At 54.0% G+C, this 19,227-nt stretch overlaps 1 long non-coding RNA gene across 1 annotated transcript; it reads left to right on the top strand.

The window, feature by feature from the left end:
• The first annotated feature begins 2,564 nt into the window (after positions 1–2,564).
• On the top strand, positions 2,565–5,509 carry LOC112547519 (uncharacterized). Its single transcript, XR_016350129.1, has 4 exons — positions 2,565–2,727; positions 4,472–4,559; positions 4,892–4,993; positions 5,428–5,509. It is a non-coding gene; the product is annotated as an uncharacterized LOC112547519 (long non-coding RNA).
• The last annotated feature ends 13,718 nt before the right edge of the window (positions 5,510–19,227 follow it).

Raw genomic sequence — 19,227 nt, forward strand, 5'->3', positions numbered from 1 at the left:
TCGGAGATGATTTTATGTTGGAATTTGATTAGTGAGAAAAGGGGCTGACGGCATGTTAGATGAGTTTTTGGACATTAGACTGAAGATGCTAAGCAGGAAGTATTTCAGATCAATAACTAAGAACTAAAGGAGAAGGGATTTAATCACGTATGGTAGTTGATCATAGGCAGTTTAACATCTAACGCACCCTCACATCCAGTATGTGGGGAAATGATTCGGGGCAGCTGTTTCCTACCAAAAGCAACAGTGGCAGGATTTAATGGGGTCAGCTCCCAAACCATCCATGTTTGTGAATTACAGACAACAAGGGAAAAGTTTGAGCGGAGTGGAATTTTGAATGCCTCTACGATTCAGAGGGAGAGCATGATTTGGGCCCTTAGCTCCTCCTACTGGTATGCATAGGTATTCAAAATTCCACTTGGCATAGTCAGAAGGATATGGGGAGGCGATTTTTTGATCCCAATGAGGATGTGTTAATGCCTAGACAAAGGGTGTCGCTATTGTTTTATCAGTGTAAGTGCACTCGCAATAAAGTTCAATTTATAGTAATATACTTAGGTCAGCACTGTCAGGATAAGTGGAAGGAGTATTGTACCAGTAATCCAGACTATAATTGGGATAATCCCAAAGTAGCTCATACTCAATTGGAGAAAATTTTAGAAGGAAACCCTAAAATAAAACAGATTATTTCTAACACTTTAGATAGATTTGGGTTCTATTTTCATATTATCCCCGTCTCTGATTATTCCAGTAAATAAGACCGGCATCACGGCAGGTCTGTTGACTCCGAGTTTGTCCGATCCTACTAATCCTTGGCGAAAACAGCTAATTTTTTTCGTTTAAAAATTACTAATATAGAATCCGGAGAATATACCGAAAGGCATTTTATTTTAAGTGATAACTGGGTTTCACCACCGCCCAGATACGGTAACCAACCCTGCCCAATAAACAAAGGAGAGTGTTGGAGAGGCGTTCTGTGCAGGCTCCCTGTAAAACATTGGCTAGCATGAAACATCCAGCACATAAAATGAGGGAGAAGAGACCAGGTTGATTTGTCAGGATACAGTTACTTAAAAACCTATTCTATAAAATTCACAGGAGACAATATTGTCAATAACATTTACAAGGAAGTCATTTAAATGTATTTAGCAATCCTCTGCTTCCTCGCTTGTTGGGTAATAGTGATTAGGATTTGCCTTCAATGGATCTCGGGTTCTCGATAAATGATCAGTGGATATTGCTTTTGACAATATTTTATTTACTATTTTTAAGTCTCATAGAATTCGCCACTATAGCAGTTAGGTATACCTGTCACCAAGTCCCAGAGGACAAGAAAAACTAATTAAACATGATGGTGACAAACCTGTCACCTGTCATCCTTTTGGTCTACCAGGTAAAGTTCAAAAAATAACTCTATTTCTTCACGAATTGGCTACCGCCAGGAGTCAAACCAAAAAGGAAAGCATACAGGTATAAATTACTGAATCTGTTAATAGTTCAGTGCCCCCATTAGACTCGGGACCTATATTAGGACCCAAATTCAAGATTTTCTGTCTCCTGAAGAAAAGAGACAAATAGCTTATTCTTGTTGAATTGAAACTGAAATGATTTAATCATGGCAGAAGGAGGAAAAAAGCTTATCCTCCATCTCAGTGCCATTTCAGGGGAATACCACAAGCTGGCAGTAATTATGATGATCTACTAGACTGGGACTCAGCAGACCTGGGTCTATCACTTTCCAGCAGGGTGACTTTGGGCAAGGTGCCACCGTTTTCCATGCCTCAGTTTCCCCATAATGAACCTGCCCTCCTTTGGAAAGTCAGTTGAGCGCTGCGGATGAGGCAAGCTCAAGGCAATTGCCAATGTATCATTTAACTACTGATAAAGTGGAGGAAAGAAAAAACTACCAGGGAGTAGGTCCTACCCATGTGAAGAGTTTTTAGCAGGGGCTGATTCCAGCACAAGACATACATTACACTCTAGCAAGAGAAGGGCCCTTTATAGCAGTGCCCATGTGTGCATGCCAGAGCTTAGACCAGTATCGTTAACAATCCCCCCTCGTTACACTGGTCTGATGTCTCTGGTGTTGGCTTGGTGCTTGGCCTGCAACTCAAGGTGAGTTCCAGGCTGTCAGACGGGGGCTGCATCTCTTCCAGAGCCTTCTGGCCACTCTCTGGCCACCCCTGACTCCCCAGGGTAGCCAATGCCAAGGGGGGGAGGGGCAACTTTCCCTGTGAATCCAGAGTGGGCCCCTCTGGCCTTACACTCTGCTAAGGACTGACAAGCTGGGTGGGTCCGAGGGAGCAGCCCCATGGGTATTACTGCCTGGCCTGCTCAGCCCCACACCCAGCTGACATTCAGTGGGGCTCCAAGGGAACCCCTCAAATATCCACAGAGGCTGGCCAGGGTCAGGACAGTGGCCTTATGTGGGAGGGGTGGAGGTGGCAGTGACATCACAAAGGCCTGTGGCAGAATTTCAGCTGACTGGGGACAGGGATGACCTCACAAAGACCCTGACAACAGCCAATCAGGACAGAGATGCAAGGCCGGGGCAAGCTCAGAGATTCCTGCGGCTTGGCAGCAGCGCGGCCCCTTCCCAGGTCTCTGCAGGGGTCAGATGGACAATTGGGACCTAGGGGCGGGGGCAGGAGGAGCCTCGTCAGCTTTTTTCTCCTTCCCTGCGGCCGATCGTGTTGGGCCCAGTAAGATGGTCGGCGCCTCAGAGAGGTTTGTCCCCTCCCCTCCCTCTGTCTCGCCTTCTCCTGTGTCTTCCCCCTTCCCATTTCCCTGCCCCACCAAGCATGGTGGGTAGGTGGGTGTTGGGTGTTGGGTGGGTGGGTTTGGGCTGTGGGAGGCCTCACACAGAGCTGGGGCTCGCAGAGCGCTGGGAGCCGGAGGTGACCTGGCCTGTGCTTTTAGGAGTGTACTGAGACCTACCCCACCTGCCTCCCAGCTCCCAGAGTCTCACTGCGGATTGGCCGAGCAGGTGGTTACTGACGGGGGAGACTCGTGGCCTTTTGTTCTCTTTAAAGCTGTTCTCAGGGAGTCATTGTTAGCGGTTCCCAGCCATGCTGGAAGGGCCTAACAAGGGGGGGCTCTGCAGGGGTCTTTTTTTGGATCGGTTCTGTTCAGTCTTCATCAGTGATGTAGACGATGGCGTAGACGATGGCATAGAGAGGACACTTCTTAAGTTTCCAGATGATACCAAGCTGGGAGGGGTGGAAAGTGCTTTGGAGGAGAGGGTCATAATTCAAAAGGATCTGGACAAATTGGAGAAATGGCCTGAGGTACATAGGATGAAGTTGAATAAGGACAAATGCAAAGTGCTCCACTTAGAAAGGAACAATCCATTTCACATACACAGAACAGGAAACAACTGTCTAGGAAGAAGTTCTGCAGAAATGGATTGAGGGGTCAGAGTGGATCACAAGTTAAATAGGAGTCAACAGTGTGATGCTGCTGCAAAAAAAGCAAACATGATTCTGGGATGCATTAACAGGTGTGTTGTAAGCAAGACACAAATTCATTCTTCTGCTCTACTCTGCACTGATTAGGCCTCAGTTGCAGTATTGTGTCCAGTTCTGGGCACCACATTTCAAGAAAGATGTGGAGAAATTGGAGAAGGTCTAGACTAGAGCAACAAGAATGATGAAAGGTTTAGAGAGCATGAGCTATGAGGGAAGACTGCAGGAACTGGGCTTGTTTACTTTGGAAAGGAGAAGACTGAGAGGGGACACGATAGTGGTTTTCAAGTATCTAAAAGGGTGTTACAAGGAAGAGGGAAAAATGGTTCTCCATGGCCTCTAATGATAGGACAAGAAGTAATGGGCTTAAACTGCAGCAAGGGAAGTTTAGATTGGACAGAGTGGTTAAACTCTGGAGTAAATTGCGTAGGGAGTTTGTGGAGTCTCCATCCCTGGAGATATTTAAGAGCTGGTTGAACAGCACCTGTCAAGGATGGTTTAAATGGTGCTTGGTCCTGCCGTGAGGGCAGAGGGCTGGACTTGATGGTCTCTCTAAGTCCTTTCTAGTTCTACTGTTCTGTGATTCACAGACCAAACCGATCAGTCCCAGAGCAGCAGGGATTGGGGGCGGGTTGAGCTGCTTCTTTGCAGTTCCTGCTTCTCGGCACAGTTCCTGAGTCTCTCCAAGGGGCCAGGGCAATTCACACACTTGATGACGGGTGCCCATGAGCGGTGATTGGGCTGCAGCTGGTTTCAGAGCTCTGGGCTCTGACTGTCCATGTGTCCTAAGGGGCTGGCTGGGGTCAGGACACCAGCCATGGGAAGGGAGCCCCCCAAATAGGGGGCGCTGGAATTGCTCTGAGCCCGACCCCTCGGGGGTGACCTGGGCCTGCCTTTGGGATGTCCCCTGTGACCTCTTGGCCAGCTGCTTCTCCCAGTCTCGCTACAGGAAGGAGGTTTCCCAGTTTCCTGGCAGTGACACCCCACCCCCCACCCTTTTTTTGCAGGCTCTGGACAGGTCTGGTCTGGCCTCTGGCCAGCCCTGCAGAGGAACCTGCGGGCAGAACCCCAGACAGGTGCCAGAACAGCTGGGAGGTGAGCATGGGTGGGGGAGAGGAAGCAGTTTGACCTTAAGGAGCAGCAGAGCCCAGTTGTAACTACCTCACCCCCACCCCACATTGGAGGTGAGTGACCTCTAAGCCAGCCCCCTGACCTCATCATGGGCAGGCGGCTCCGACATGCCGCAGGGCTGGCAGCTGCAGGGCTGCAGGCTGGGAGTGACCCCTGGGGAGGGCCAGGCCTGAGCCAGACTTGGGCCCAGTTCATCTTCTCCTGGCTCAGGGGAGACCCTGGGACGTTAAGGGCCCATGCTCCAGGAGCTGGGAGCAGGACACTGATGGGGCCCTGTCTCCTCCCTTCCATTCCAGCTCAGCACAGCCCTCACTAAGGAGCTTGGGACCCAGCTGAGGACACTGTCCAGCTGGCCAGGGAGGGGCCTGACCCCTCTGCCCACTGCTGCTGCACTAGAGGTAAGGGACCCCGCTGGGCAATGGGGGTGAGGGTGTGTGGGGGGTGTTTCTGGGATACCACAGTATACACAAGGCCTGAGAGGGGACAGGAGAGCAGTTTTCAAGTACCTAAAATTGGGTTATAGGGAGGAGGAGACAAACTGTTCTCCTTGGCCTCCAAGAAGAGGACAAGCAGCAATGGGCTTAACAGTGCTTGGTCCTCAGTCACCCCCTCTACCCTTTCTGGCTGTGTGGGAGCCCCCCGAAGAGGCTGAGTTGGAATCGCTCTGAGACTGATCCCTTTGGGGGTGACCTGGGCCAGCCCTTGGGGCGTCCCTGAGACGTCTCTCCCGCCCCCTCACCCAATCTCGCTGTTGATTGGCTGAGCAGGGGGCCACAGACAGGGAGGAGGTTTCTCAGATTGCCGGGTGTGACCCCCCGCCCTTCCTTTGCAGGCTCTGCACGAGCGGGGTCGGGCCTCCAGCTGGCCCTGCAAGGGGACCTGCGGGCAGAGCCCCACACAGGCCAGGAGAGCTGGTGGGTGAGCATGGGCGGGGCAGGGGGGCAGTTTTCCCTTAGTGCTGGGCGAGAGGGAAGGGGAGACTGGGGACCCTGGGGCAGGGCTGTGTTGGGACTTTCCTCCATCAGGGACAGGGGAAGGAGATGGAAGTTGAAGTCAGGGCCTGGCTGGCTTTGGGATAGGGACCCTCAAATCCCACACACCTGGGGGGAGGGGAAGGGGCAGCTCATTGACACAGCCTGGGCACTGGTCTATTGACCCTGCCCCACCTCTCTCCCCTGCAGCGCGTCAACTCCTGTATCGCACCCAGTGTCCTAGGGGAGAGCCAAGGCCCCAGGGAGCAGCAGAGCCCAGTTGTAACTCCCCCCGTCCCTGCATTGGAGGTGAGTGACCTCTGAGCCGGCCCCCTGACTCTGGGATGGGCAGGTGGCTCCCACAGGGCCAGCAGTGGCAGGGCTGGGGGCTGGCAGCGACCCCTGGGGAGGGCAGAGTCAGAGCTGGGGCTGAGCAGAGTTGCCAGTTGTCTGGTGTGACGTAGTGGGGGTACCTGGCTGGTTTCTATGCTGCTGGCTCTGGGGGAACCCCCACTGGCTGCCGTGGGTACCACGACCCAGCAAAACAGGATGAGTCACTATGCAAACCAGTGGCCAGACACCCCCCATGGAGAGGAACAAAGGAAGGTGGAATGCTGCCTTGGCAGGGGGGCAGGGCTGGAAGTGAGGGAGTTGGTTAGTTACTGTTGGAGGGCATGGAGGAGAGCCTAGGAGAAGGAGCTGGAGTTTAGGGGCCCAGTCTCCCCCATCTCAAGGGGGCCTGAGGCATCCTAGCCCAGTTCCTGTAACCAGATTACATCTGTGCTGCGCTGTGCTGGAGGAGCAATAAACCACCCTCAATTCCACTGGCTGGTGCAGTCTGTTTGTGCCATTTCGGGGTTCAGGAGACGGGGAACCCCCAACGCGCCGTCACACTGGTGTCAGGGGTGGGATGCACTGCACCCCGTGGATGAAGCTCCCAGCGGCAAGCGACAAGGCGCAGTAGAAGCAAGAGCCCTGGAGCCAGGCGTGCTGGAGACAGAGCGAAGCGGTTCCTGGGAATCGTGGGGCGCTGCAGCACTAGACTGGTGAGTCTGCACCGAGGGGCCCAGCGGGCAGATGGCCTACGCCCGACTCTTGAAGGCAGAGCTGGTGGGGCTGTGCAGAGAGAGGGGCTTGCCTGTGCAGAAAGCAACCAAGGCCCAGCTGATTACCCAGCTGGAAGAGAATGACCAGCCACAGGGCCAGGATCTTGTCCCCAGGGGAAGCAGCCAGACCCCCCCTGAGAGTGTGTCAGGCTCAGAGAGGGGGAGGAGCGCTGGAACCCAACGGAGAGATGAGACAGCGTCTCCCGGGAGGCCTGCAAGCCGTAGCCCATCTAGGGCAGGGGCCAGCCCAGCGGAGCTGCGGCGGCTGGAGATCCAGCTGCGGATCAGGGAATTGGAAGTAGAGGACCGAGAGAAGGACCGCAAGGACCGAGAGAAGGAGCGCCAAGATCGAGAGAGGCAGCGACAGCATGAGCTGGCCATGGCAGAGCGGAGAACCGGCGGGGCACCGGCTGCGCCAAGTGCGGATGGGCCCCAAGGTCCCAGGGCTGCCAGCCACTTGGAGAGGCTCGTGGTGGCCCAATTGAAGGACATGGGTGACATAGACGGGTTCCTCAGTGCCTTTGAGAGGGCCTGTGGACTGCAACGGGTTCCCCCAGCTGACTGGCTGCAGGAGCTCATCCCCGCACTGAGCCAGGAGGCGGCCGGAGTGCTCAGTCAGCTGGAGGACCTACAGCCAGGGGATTACAACCGAGTCAAGGAGGCCCTGCTGCACAAGTTCGGGCTGACCCCCGAGATGTACAGGAAGAAGTTCCGGGGGGTACAGAAAGGGCCACGGGAGACCTATGTGGACCTGGCCTCCCGCCTGGCGCAATACTGCCGCAAGTGGGTGTCTGGAGTCGGAGCCCAGACCGCAGAGGAGCTGCTCAAGCTGGTCATGATGGAGCAGTTCTATGAAGTGTGCCCACCCAAACTGAGGCTGTGGCTCAAGGACCGGAGACCAGAGAATCCCCAGGAGGCCGGGAGACTGGCGGATGAGTTCACGGAGAGCCGGTCCGGGTGTGAACAGGAGTCCCGGAGAGAAAGGGAACCGCGCAGAGACCGGATCTCGGCTGAGCGACGGAGGGAGTCAACTACGGGGCGAGACCAAGGAACAGGTCGTCTGCGCCCCAGAGAACCAGCCAGGGCCTGGACAGAGACAGCCCAAAGCCTAACTTGCCATCGCTGTGGGCAAAAAGGCCACAAGAGGGCTCAGTGCACCAGGTCCCAGGACCGGGGACTTTCCAGGGTTAACTGGCTGGGGCGGGAGGAAGGGCAGGCTGCCCCAGAGGCAGGGGCTGGCAGGCAAACCTCAGCTCAGAGAGAGGGGAAGGATGCTCAGTGCACCTCCCCTGGGAGGTCGGATTCTCAGGAGGCGGATTTCTCCGTGTACCGGGTGGGGGCAGGACGGCCCCTGCGGAGCGAGTGCCTCATACCCCTGGAGGTGGATGGTAGGAAGGTGACGGGCTTCTGGGACACGGGGGCGGAGGTGACTCTGGCCCGATCTGACATAGTGGCCCAGGAGCGGATACTACCCCACGCGCAGCTGACCCTGAAGGGCATAGACGGGTCCCCGTTTAAGGTGCCTGTAGCCAGGGTGCATCTGAAATGGGGGGCGAAGGAAGGCCTCAAGGAAGTGGGGGTGCACCCGCACTTGCCCACCGAGGTGCTGATGGGGAACGACCTAGAGGAGTGGCCCCATGAATCCCAGCGGGCTCTAGTCACTACCCGGAGCCAGAGCCAGCGGGGGGCTGACAACGTGGGTCCAGGGAAGGACTCCTGGCAGCGTCCTCAGGGTCCCATCCCAGTGGACACGGGGTCCAGCCAGGCTGGGACTCCGGACCTAGGCAGAGGTGGGGGACAGGTCCCGATCCCTGCCTCAGCAGCTGAATTCCAGGCTGAGGTGCAGGCAGACCCCTCCTTGCAGAGGCTGAGGGACCAGGCTGGCCTCCATGCAGCTCAGTCCCGGGGGAGAGGTGGCCAGGAGAGATTCCTGCGGGAGCATGGGCTCCTGTTCCGTGAGTGGCTCCCCCCCAGGAAGGTGAGGGCATGGGGGGTCCAGCGGCAGCTGGTCGTCCCCCGAAAGTATCGCCTCAAGCTGCTGTATTTGGCCCACGATGTCCCCGTTGGGGGCCACCGGGGGATCCGGAGCACCCGGCTGAAGCTGCTCCAGCACTTCTATTGGCCGGGAATCTTTACAGCCGTGCAGCGGTACTGCCGGTCCTGTGACTCCTGCCAGAGGGGCAGGAAGGCCCAAGACAGGAGGAAAGCGGCTTGGGGGTCTCTACCCCAGATAGACCCTCTGGGCTGGCTGAGAGAGTTATGGGAGGGGAAGTCCTCCCTGGATGGAGCATCGGGGGTGGGAGCCGCCCTGGCTGTCCAGAGAAGGCTCGCTGGGCTCATGGCCCCGGCCCGAGAGACCCCGGCCAGAGATCAAGGCCAGCGGAAGGGTGGGTGTGACCCCCGAGGACAGGCCTGGGCCAGTCACCCTGGAGCGGGGCGGCGAGTGGACAGAGGGAAGCCAATTCATGTGGGGCCTCGCCACGGCCGGCCCGAGTCAAGGGGAGCACCCATGTCCCCAGGGCGGGTTCCCACGCAGAGGACCCGAACTTCCCTAGGTCACGAGCGGAGTGACCCTGCTCAGTTCGCTCTCGGAGGGGGGAGAACTGTGACGTAGTGGGGGTACCTGGCTGGTTTCTATGCTGCTGGCTCTGGGGGAACCCCCACTGGCTGCCGTGGGTACCACGACCCAGCAAAACAGGATGAGTCACTATGCAAACCAGTGGCCAGACACCCCCCATGGAGAGGAACAAAGGAAGGTGGAATGCTGCCTTGGCTGGGGGGCAGGGCTGGAAGTGAGGGAGTTGGTTAGTTACTGTTGGAGGGCATGGAGGAGAGCCTAGGAGAAGGAGCTGGAGTTTAGGGGCCCAGTCTCCCCCATCTCAAGGGGGGCCTGAGGCATCCTAGCCCAGTTCCTGTAACCAGATTACATCTGTGCTGCGCTGTGCTGGAGGAGCAATAAACCACCCTCAATTCCACTGGCTGGTGCAGTCTGTTTGTGCCATTTCGGGGTGCAGGAGACGGGGAACCCCCAACGCGCCGTCACATCTGGTTTGGAACCAGACAGGCCAGTATTTGAGGTTTCTGTGTGGGACAGAAATGGAGACAATAGAAATGAGACAATGGGATTTCCCGAGGACAATGGAATGTTGGTTGTGATGGAAGGTCAAGTGTGTCGGGTATTTTTGTTGAAACCATCTGGCAACCCCAGGCCTGAGCCAGACTTGGGCCCAGTTCATCTTCTTCTGGCTCAGGAGAGACCCTGGAACGTTAAGGGCCCATATTGCAGCCAGTCTCCTGCCCTGACCTGGGCCCTTGTCCCCCTGGAGCATCTGGGGGTACAAATTCCCATCGAGGGCCCTGCCCACCCCCCTTTGCTCCAGGAGCTGGGAGTCTCGTATGCTCCAGGAGCTGGGAGTCTCGTAAGCTCCTCTCCCCAGTGGCTCCAGCAGAGGGACATGGGGAGGGAGGCAGCTGGCCCAGGGGGGTTGGGAGCTGGCAGCAGGACACTGATGAGGCCCGTCTCCTCCCTTCCATCCCAGCTCAGCACAGCCCCCACTAGGGAGCTTGGGGCCCAGCTGGGACTGTCCCTCGGGCCCAGCCGAGGACACCGGCCGGCCAGGGAGGGGTCTGGCCCCTCTGCCCGCTGCTTCTGTGCCAGAGGTAAGGGACCCCGCTGGGCACCGGGCCCCCGAGCACTGACACTGAGATGCCAGGCCAGGAGCCTTACTGAAATGTCGCCCCCCAAGACTGCCCCCCTCTCAGGGAATGGGAGCCCTGTCGCTACGCACCAGAGCCTCTGGGACCGGCCCCACGGGAGGGTGAGTCTGTCTCTCTCCCCTCCCCTCCCCTCCCCTGTGCTCCATGTAGGACCAGCCCCTTCCCAGGCACCAAGGCGCCGGCTCTTTGTGGGGCCAGTGAGGCATCCCACTGGGAACCCAGCCCCAGCCAGGGCCATGGGGCAGCCAGACAAAGCTGAGGGAAACAGCTGGCGTGGGGAGGAGAGAGAGGGGCAGGAGTTGGGTGGGAGTAGGGCATCAGTAACTCCTATGCTGATAGCCTGGGAGCGGTCTGGCCCTGGGGGCACTAGAGCGGCACTGCGCCCATCCTACTGCCCCCCTGGTTCCCAGACACTGAGTCTGACAGGCCCTTGCTCTCTTGGGACAGGAGGAGCCCGGCCACAGGGATGCGCCAGCTCCCCCCGTATGACCCTGGCCCCAGGTGCCCACAACTCAGCAGGGGCTGCCCCAGGCAGCTGGGGAGGGAGCTGCCGGCGGGATCACACCAGGTCTGGAGCCGCTGCCACTGCCGGGCCCTAGAGGAGGGGGGGGGCTGCCCCCCACGGGGGATGGAACCACCCACCCATCCCCTGTCCCTGGACAGGGACCTGCACAACCTCGTGAGTCAAGACCAGCTTGCAGACTATAGCCATTAGGCTGCACAGCCCTGACTAAAGGGGCAAAAAACTGTCACTGGCTTTTGGGACGCACTGTCCTGAGAAACAGGACAAGCTACTGACTGGCCATTGGGCCACACTGCCCTGAGAGAAGGGGCAAAGGGCTAACTCTGGCCATTGGGCCACACAGCCCTTAGAAAAGGGGCTAGGTACTGACGCTGGCCATTGGGCCACACTGCCATTACCCCCCACTTCCGGCCGCTAAACCCCAACCTCCACCATAACCTGCCTACCCTCTAACCCCCATACATCAGCCATTAGCCTTCCTGGCCACTACCCCCGTCAACCTCAATCATTAATTGTCCCAGTCACTAACCGCCCCCCCTGCCAATAACCCCCCTGGCTACTAATGTCCCCCACCTCAGCCATTGACCCTCCTGGCCTGCAACATCCCTCCCCACACAAACCTAAGTCACTAACCACTGCTAACTGCCCGCCTCAGCTATTAGCTCCCCCACTGCTAATTTCCCCAACTCAGTCATGAGCCCCCCCCAGCCACTCACCCCCCCCATCTCAATGACTAACCTTCCTGGCCTGTAAACCCCCCCCCCCACTTCAGCCACTAATCCCCCTACCTCGGGCATTAACCCTCCTAGCCACTAACCCCACTCAGGTATTAACAGCCCCAGCCATTAACCCCACTCCCCTCAGCCATTAAATGCCCCGGCCACTAACCACTAACCCCCCCCCCCACCTGTAACCCCTTTCACCTTGGCCACTAACCGCACAGGCCGCTACTGCCCACTTCAGTCACTAGCTCCCCCGCTGCTAACCCCCCCAACTCAGTTGTCAATTCCTCCCCCCCCACCACTAACCTTCCTGGCCTCTATCACCAGCACCTCAGCCAATAACCTACCTGCCCAGCAGCTAACGCCCCTGTCCTGTCTGTCCCCCAACACAGCCATTAACCCCCCAACCACTAACCCCACCCAGCCATTAATTGACCCAACCACTAACCCCCTCACCTCAGCCATAAACCCTCCTAGCATGCATCCCCCTTTCTCAGCCATTAACTCCCATGCCACAAACCCCACCGGCCATTAACCGCCCCAGCCACTGACCCCCTCATCTCAGCCACTAACCACTCCCCCCACTAACCCCTCTCACCTCTAATCCCCCATCTGAGCCGCTAACCCCCTGGCCTGTAACCCCCTCAGTTCAGCCATTATTCCCTCCACCCAGCAACTGACCCCCATGGTGTGTAACTCCCCCCAGATATTAACCCACACTGGCCACTAACCCCACCCAGCCATTAATTGCCACAGCTACTAACCCCCTCACTTCAGCCATTTACCTCTCCTGGCAATAAATCCCCACCTCAGCCATTAATCCTTCTAGCCTGTAACCCCCTTCCTCAGACTTTAACCCCCCAGCCACTAACCCCTCCACCTCAGCCATGAGTCCCCCTGACCACTCTCCCCCACCTCAGCCACCAACCCCTGTACCTCAGCCATTGACCCTCCTGGCTACTAAACCACCAATCAGCCATTAACTCCTCTGACCGCTAGCTCTCCCTGTCCGCCAATAAATGCCCCAGACACTAACCCCCCCGCACCTCAGCCATTAACCTTCTTGGCCTGTAACATGCCTCCCCACACAAACCTCAGCCACTAACCGCCCAGGCTGCTAATTGCCCACCTCAGTGATTAGCTCCCCCACTGCTAACCCCCCCAACTCCATTATCACCCTCCCAGCACTCAAATCCCCCACCTCAACAACTAACCTTCCTGGCATGTAACCCTCCCACCTCAGCCAGTAACCTCATCCCTACCCACCTGACAGCTAACGACCCTGTCCTGTCACCCCCAACTCAGCCATTCGTACCCTGGCCACTAACCCCACCCAGCCATTCATTGCCCCCCCCCCCCACTCTCCTCAGCCATTAACTCCCCTGGCCATGAACCCCACCCAGCCATGGGGGTCAGCAGAGTATCCCTCTGCTCCTCTGCAGAAGCAGCTGCTCCTTGTCCCTCCTCAGCATGTGCAGCTTGTTAAATCCAGCTGCAATTGTCTCCTGCCTCGCCTGTACTTCCCTCTGGAGAAGGAAAAGCTGAGAGCAAACAGGCACCCGAGAAGTAGAGGAGATCCGATCTGTGGGAGGAGTGGGAGGATAGTTACTTCCTTGGGAAATGCACCAGAAAGTTCCTGCCAGGGACCGGTCAGTTGCTGCCCCAGAAACAAGGAGTCCAGACTCCTGGTTCTCTGAACCCTAGAGGGTTTGTTTTAGCTCGGAGTTCACAGAGAGCTCCATAGTGGAGAAACTGAGGGCACAGAGGTGATGTGCAGGGGGCTGCATAGGGTGTCTGGGGGGGGATTTGGGTGTCCAGGGCCAGGCGCATACCCACTCATGGGAGCCATCACAGCAGAATGCGGGTGATGCTTGTTCTTTGACAACCTGCTCCCACTGGTGAGAATTTGTCCCAGGGGAGAGGCTGGAGGTGAGTCTCCACCACCAGAGCAGGGCCAGGAAGCAGCTGTGCTGAGACCGCCCCCCTGCCGGAGACACGGCCTGATCTTGCCGGCACCAGGCCTTTGTCACGTGACAAGTGTCCAGAGCAGGTTTGCAGCCTCGTCCGGGAGCTTCGCACCTTCAAACCTCTGGGGCCCTGCCGGGGGAAGAGCTCAGCCAGAGAAACCCAGACACCCACCTGCAACTCCATGGTCTTCGTCTTCTCTTCAGACGTCAGTGCCAGGCCCTTCACCAGCGCCTTCCTCAGCAGGACCAGGGCTCCTGGAGTTTCTCCTGCTGGGCAGCGGGTGACACACAGCCATCACCTGCCTGTCGGGCGGGGGCGAGCGCCATGCCCAGCAGCCTCCGGCATGAACACAGCGACCCACCGCTCGGCCTGGCCACCCCACAGGCACCGTGGGAGCAGAGATCCCGGCTCCGCGCAGGGCCCTGCCTCCCGCAGCCACTCGGGGAAACGTCCAGGAGGCCCCTGAATGGTCCCTCCAGCCAGTGAGAGCAAGGAGTCAGGGCAGGAATGTGGCTGCTCCACACCCCAGGCCCAGGACAGCTCCCCTCCCTGCAGGCCCAGCCCTGCCTCTTCCCATCCCTGCTCTGCCCTCACTGCACCCTTTCCCCTAAGCCCTGCCCAGCTCCGCCCTGCCCCTCCCATCCCATCCATCTGCCCGGCAGCGTTATTCCGGAATAATGGACGTTACTCTGAGATCACACGGCCTGCATCTACACACAAGCCAATATTACAACAGAATGGCGAAATCCTGTCGAGCTGGAGGGCGGCTACTCCGGCTCCTGGAACCCTCCTCGCACGAGGCGTAAGGGAAGTCGGGGCAGAGGGCTCCATCTCCAAATAAGTACGGTGCAGACGCTCCCAAATTCGAAATCAGCTATTTCGACTGCAGCTATGCAATTAGCATAGCTACAGTTGTGCAGCTTTTTTCCAGGTTAGCCCTGCTGTGTAGACGTGCCCTAACCGCATAGGGACCAGCCCGGGGCGAAGGTGTTTGGACTCTTGGAAATTCCGTCCATGGAAGTCACCGAAAGGACACAGCAGGGCCCGTCCCAGGGGACGGTGGGTGTTTGGAACAGGCTGGTGTTGCTGACTAGCTCCAAGGGGCTCCCCATGTGGGACAAGAACACATTCCTGGGCTCTCTGGGACTGGCTCCTTTTTACTGGGGTTAACAATGCAGACCACCATTCCTCCCCCCCAGCACTTGCCTGTGGCGGGGAGACAGCACGAGCAGGAGTGGGGCTGGGCTGTGTCTTTCCCTCTCTGTGCTCACAGGGGAAACGGAATGGTTAATGATTGCTATTTAAATATTCATCCCTGGGCCCTGTAGGGTTGCCAGGTGTCTGGTTTTTTAATCTTCTGTCCAGTGAAAAAACAAATCAATTTTTTTCCCCAAAATGTTCAGTATTTTTTGTGAAACGATCTGGCAACCCTAGGGCCCTGAGCTCACTCTCGCTGAAGGACAGGGGCAGCTCCCTGCGCCCCTCCCCGTGGGCCACCACTTTCAGGTTTTCCTCATGACCAGGGTGGCTGGAGGTGCAGGCAAACACTATGGCTGTCTCTACATTGGCATGATTTTGCACAATCACATGCTGCCTGTCTACACTGGCGGGGAGTTCTTGCGCAAGGACACTGACGTTCTAATGTGTGAAATCAGTGCTTCTTGCGCAAGAACTATGATGCTCCTTCTCAGGAAAAAGCCCTCTTGCGCAACTGTTCTTGAGACCAGCGTAGACAGGCAACATGAATTTCTTGCGCAAGAAAGCCTGATGGCTAAAATGGCCATTGGCGCTTTCTTGCACAAGAGAGCATCTACACTGGCACGGATGCTTTTGCGCAAAAGCATATGCTAGTGTAGATGCTCTCTTGCGCAAATACTTTAATGCAAAAACTCTTGCATTAAAAGTATTTGCACAAAATCTTGCCAGTGTAGACGTAGCCTTTGTAGCAAATTATTAGAGTTAAAGGGGATGAAATTCAATCAGGAGTAATGTAAAATGCTTCACTTAGGAAGGAACAGTCAGTTTTACACATGGAAACTATGATAGAGGTATTTTTTTAAAATATAAAACTGTTATTGTTATAAGACATATATATACTGGAACATTTTATTTTTCATTTCAACTTTTTTGGAACAGCAAACATCTGCACATACTTCTAGATAGTTAAAGTCTCAAGGGATAATCATCTGATGAAGTGGGTCTTTGCCCACGAAAGCTTATGCTCCAATACATCTGTTAGTCTATATGGTGTAACAGGACTCCTTGTCGCTTTTGCAGATCCAGACTAACACGGCTACCCCTCTGATACTTGAGGGATAATCATGTTGGTCCTTCTACATAGTTATTCATAGTTTTTCCAGTATTGAAGTATAGGGCAACATTACACATCTCTAGTTCTCATTTATATAATCAGAAGTCTTATTTGCAGAAAACTTTTCAGAGTCCCTGTGAAATGTACCTTTTAGCTACATAAAATGGGACTATGCACATTTCTTGCATCTGCACTGTTTATTCTCATCACTCAGGTTCTCTTCAGTTCTCTGGAGTGCAGGGCACATATGCTCACAAAAGTCACACTTCTCCTTGATAATACATGAGAAAATTAAATTAAAAAGTCACAATTATACAAATTTTCACAAAATGGTAAACATTACAAAATAATATTTCTTCATCAGATAATCCCCACTGAAGATGACTTTGCACATGAGAAGAAATACTTGCTAATGTAAATTTTCTAACAGTCAGAGTGTTTAAGCATTAGAATAAATTGCTTAGGGAGATTGTGGAATCTCCATCACTGGAGATATTTGAGAGCAGGTTAGATATAGATCTGTAAGGGATAAGTTAGATGGTGCTTGGGTCTGCCGTGAATGCAGGAGACTGAACTTGATGGCCTCTCAAGGTCCCTTCCAGTTCTAGTATTCTATGAGTCTATGAAATGTATTACATGAAACATGATCCTTAAACAGGTTATTACATTGGCACAATAGGCAACTGGTTACATTTTTGGCTACCAACTTTGTGCTTGTACTGCTTGTGTTTTTCTCAGTAGACTCCATTCTGAATACAGAATTGGTATCTGCATCTAAGTCCACAAAAATGAACTGCATATATCTGCATCCGCGGCTGTGGATACCCCCGGATCCAAATCGGATGTTTGTGGATTTGCAGGGCTCAATTTCTCACACCAGTTTGTATTTCTTAACATCCTTCCAGCTGTTTTTTTTTTAACTACTAGTCACAGAATTGCAATATAAACAATAGTCCTCTGCTCTCTCTGAAACAAAGCAATGAAAGGTGGACAAAGCACGGTTACAATGTAAACTTTAAATAGAATCTTGATTTATTCAGTAGCATCAATTCCATTACAAATTAACTCTTTTGCAAACTTTTCTTTGAGAGTGGGGCTCATGGGTCAAATTATATTTGGAGACCCAGCCTATGTTTCTACCCATTTTGGTTTAATGATGGTGATTATAATAGTATCCAAAGAGATTTCCCTGCTGTATCTATAGCACCCTTCACTCCCACCACATTTTAAATAGTATTTCCAAACATTATTCATACAGAACCACCAGTAGAGAACTAATACTGGTATTATATGCTAGGATCCCACTAAGAATGTGACTCTGTTACTGTTACCTGACTTTCATTAATAAAATTGCTATTTTTCTTCTGACTGTAGTTAGCGCCATTCATGTGGTCTGTATTCTGCTGATGTCTTCAAACTGTAGATATGTTTCTGCAAACTAATTACACTTCCACTTTGTTAACATGAGTTACATTTTTTCTATGACGAACATTATAAAAATAGTTGACATTTGGCACTGAATACCTTGAGGATTAATTGTCCACAGTTGAACCCATCAATTTGTCTACTGTGTTCTATCATTTTTGTTTTCCAGTTCCCTGTTGGTGTGTTGCTTCTTTGGAAGAGAAAAGACCTGAAATTTGAGGGATGTGCAGTAGCCAACTGTATAACAACATTTTATTTTTTGTTGCAATTTCTCTGTGTTTTGTAATAGTTTCTTTTTCTACCTTGCAACAATCGAATTAGCATATCTATTCACTTGGTTCTATATAATCGTATCAGTGCTGCTACTAACACCCTATGACTCGTGCTATGTGCTAGTGTTTTCTGCCTGCTTTCAGTGAATTGTAGCTTATTGGTTAATTGACCACCTACTACATCCCTAGTCTACACTTCACACTTATTTCAAAATAAGCTATTCCAGAAGAAACATTCAAAACAGTGCGTCTATACTACAGGGAAGCCTCGAAATTGGTCCAAGGTAGGCTCTTCTTACGTCGACATGCTACCTCTATTTAGAGCCCCATGAAGCACTGCACCCCACCTCTCTCTCAGATCCTGCATGCCATCCCTATCCCACTTGCTGGCAGCCCTGTCTTGCACACTGTACCCTTCATTTTGATTCCTACCCCAGAGCCTAGGGTGGTCCATGAAATCCACTAACTCCAGAACCCCAGAAATGTAAATCTGGTCTATGGGAAGCCCTGAACCTCAGACCCCACTTCCTTTCCCCTCATCCCATGAGGCTAGGGCACCAAAGGAGTAAAGTGTCTCAGTTAAGGGCCACATCAGTGAGCATTGAGGGTTTTTAGAGGAGTTTTTTGCTTCTCATTTGTGTGGTCCCCAACTGATATTTATGTGGGTCAGTGACTCCTGACCCAAAAAGGGTTCCACACCCCTACCATAAATAAAGAAAACATTGAAACCTTTTGTGTTGGACATATTTTACTTTATTTAAAATGAAGTTTGATAAACTAACATTAGACAGTTAAAACGCTTAATCTGTTTCATAATTTAATCCGTTCTCACTAGTTGCACCTGGTTCAGATAATAAGGTCACCGTACCCAGCCTGCCCTGGCCTCTCCTCTCCCCTCGGCACACAGATCTGTGAATGAATTAAATCTCAATACGCCACTTCTGAAGGTTGCAGACCTCTGCACTAAAAGGTAAGATCTGGATTTAATTTATTAATTAAGCTGCTGTAAGTAGTACTGTTAGTGACATTAAAAAGTATCACTGGCAATTGGACCCATACATAGCGGTGAATAATAGAAATCTCAGCACTCCACTCTGAAAGGTTGCTGACCACTGCCCTAGTGCACTGTCCGGGAGACAGACACGTGCAAGCCCTTTCAACCGCTTATTTAAAGCGCTCGCGCTTGCTGGGCAGCTGAATTGCCTGGCAGCCACCTGGCAGGTTCCAGCCCTTTGAAAAGAAGCAGCTGAAAGGGCTCACAGCCCCACTGGCCTGTTGCCTGGGAGCTGCCTGGGAGGCATGAGCCCTTTCAACTGCTTCTGTTCACAGGGCTTTGTTCCTGTTGGGTGGCTGCCAGGCAACAGATTAGCAGGGGGGCCAGGAGCTGCCAGCCATATTATGTGAATTCTAAGCCTCCAACTCTGGGAGGAGGATCGCCCCCAGCACCCTCCCATCGGCTTCAGGTCCTTTCCATTGCCCAAAAGTCAGGGGGCAGGGACTCCAGGCCAAGCAAAGCCGCTTTTCCGGAATAAGCTGCGAGCTGTCTACACTGGCCCTTGAATTTCCGGAAAAGCAACGACACTCTACTGTACAAAATCAGCCGCTATTCCAGAAAAA

The sequence above is a fragment of the Pelodiscus sinensis genome, chromosome 7, assembly GCF_052426305.1.
Source record: "Pelodiscus sinensis isolate ZL-2025 chromosome 7, ASM5242630v1, whole genome shotgun sequence".
NCBI lineage: Eukaryota > Metazoa > Chordata > Testudines > Trionychidae > Pelodiscus > Pelodiscus sinensis.